Consider the following 2536-nt stretch of genomic DNA (forward strand, 5'->3'; position numbering starts at 1 on the left):
AGAACTTTTAGCAATGCTTGTTATCCCTTAATGAGGCCCTATAATAAACATAAACTTGACATTAAATCACATAAATGTATTTTTTTGGATATGCTTTAGATCACAAAGATTAGAGATTTTTATCACCATTAGGTAAAATTTTTATTTCAAGAGATGTTTTGTTTGATGAATATAATTTTTCTTACCAAGAATTATTTCATGCACAATCTATACAAAAATAGCAAGCATCCTCTACTATTATTCCACTGATTTCGACTACTACAAATAAATCTTTTGTGCCAAATTTTAGTGATTCTGCTAATTCTGCTATAAGAAGTTTTGATTTCACAGATACTTCAAGTGCTAATATATAATTCCTTAGTTTCATCAGTTTCACCTACAACTCACCAAGATGATACTACTCCACATAATACTCTTAATTCAACATCATTAAATAAGCCTATAGAAGACAATGACAATACTAGACCCACACCTTTTTCTGCACTGAATTACAACTCTCTTTTTTAGAATCACATCATACTCATCAAAATTTTGCACCAGAACACCACTTTACACCGCTTACCAAATAGACCAAAAGTCAACATCCTATGAATACAAGATCTAAAATAGAAAAGTTAAAACTAAAAGCGTATTATATTATTTTATCCATTGATGCAGGTTATTAAAATCCTCCCAATGCAAGAATGTGAGCACAACAACCTCACTAGTACAATGCTATGCAAGAAGAGTATAAAGCCCTTATGATGACTATCACTTGGACTTTAATTCATACTCCACCTAATGCCAAGGTTATTGGCTCCAAATGGGTGTATACTGTAAAAAGACTTTCTAATAGCCAGATACAAAACTATAAGACCATACTTGTAGCTCAAGACTTTGATCAAAATGAAGGTTTTGATTTTGATTAAGGTTTTAGCTCGGTCATAAGACCAACAACCATTAGGATTGTCTTAAGCCTTGCTGTTTCAAAAGGTTGGCTCATAAGGTAACAATGCCTTTTAATATGAGGCAGCCAAAGAGATTTGAGATCAATCCAGAAACATATGTATGCAAACTGAATCGATCCCTCTACAGCCTAAAACAGGCTCCAAGAGATTGGTTTCTAAAGCTTAGCACCACTTTGTCCACCTTTGGCTTCAATCGTGCAAAGTCAAATACATCCCCTTTTATAAAATCAAGAGATACTTTTGTGATATATATTCTTTGCTATGTTGATGTTGTTATTGTAACAGGTGATGATCAAGATGAAATTATAAAATTGATGAAATAACTAGATCAATGTTATCTTTTTCTTTAAAGACTTAGGTGAATTAAATTGGAGTGAAGTACTGTTTTAGATTCTAACGTTTGGAGTGAATCCTATTTGCTTTCTGACATTTTAGTCATCCTATATTTTTTCTAAAACGTTTAAAATGACATCAATTTTATCCCACCGTCAAATCTCTCACTAACAATTAACAAAATTGATGTACTATTAATAATATTTTTGTTAAAGTTACATTTGCTCAACCTCCCTCTCTTACATTCACCCTCTCAACAAGTCCAAACCATATTCTCCTACTCTATTCTTTCTCTCCCTTTTACACTATTAATTCTCCAAGAGGAGTTTGAAGAGGAAGAAGAAAGGAGTAGGAGAATGAAGTTTGGACTTATTAAGAGGGTCAAAGTAGGATAGAGAGGTTGAGCAAACATAGTTTTAATAAAAGTATTATTAATAGTATATAGATTTTGTTAATTGTTAGTGTGAAATTTGGCAATGGGATAACATTGATGCCATTTTAAATGTTTTGGAATAAAAATAGGATCACTAAAACGTTAAGGATCAAAATAAGATTCACCCCAAATGTTAGGGATCAAAATAGTACTTTACCCTTTAAATTATGTTCTAGGCATAGAATTTATGAAAACATATTTGAGTAGCCTCCATCTTTCCCAAACTAAATATATATCTAATTTGTTATCTAAATTAGGGATGAAAGAGACTAGTCCAACGGCAACCCCTATGATTTCTTCATTGCAACTAACCTCTGCAGGTTTTGAGGAGTTTGAGGATCTCAGGCTTTATAGGTTTGTGATGCATAGATTGCAATATGCAACTGTAACAAGACCTGATTTGGCCTTTGTAGTGACCAAAGTGAATCAGTTTATGCATAGACCACTCTTATCTCATTGAAAAACTGTTAAAAGGTTGTTGAGATACTTGCAAGGAACAAAGATCAAGGCCTCATCTTCAAAAAATGCATTGATTTCAGGATATATACTTTCTCAGATGCTTATTGGGCATCTAATTTAGAGGATACGAGATTTGTTTCCATTTTTTGTGTTTTTCCTGAAAGTACTTAATGTCTTGGTCTTGTAAGAAACAATTAACAATCAGTAGATCTTCTATAGAGGCAGAGTTCAGAAGCCTTGCATCTTGTGAAGTTGAGATAGTGTGAATTCATAACCTTCTCAAACAGTTGAAAGTTGAGTTGAGCATACCATTTTCTCCATTTTTTGTGACAACCTCAACACAATTATATTGACCTCTAACCCA

The sequence above is a fragment of the Arachis ipaensis genome, chromosome B7 (assembly GCF_059453495.1).
Source record: "Arachis ipaensis isolate K30076 ecotype BB chromosome B7, ASM5945349v1, whole genome shotgun sequence".
Taxonomy (NCBI): domain Eukaryota; kingdom Viridiplantae; phylum Streptophyta; class Magnoliopsida; order Fabales; family Fabaceae; genus Arachis; species Arachis ipaensis.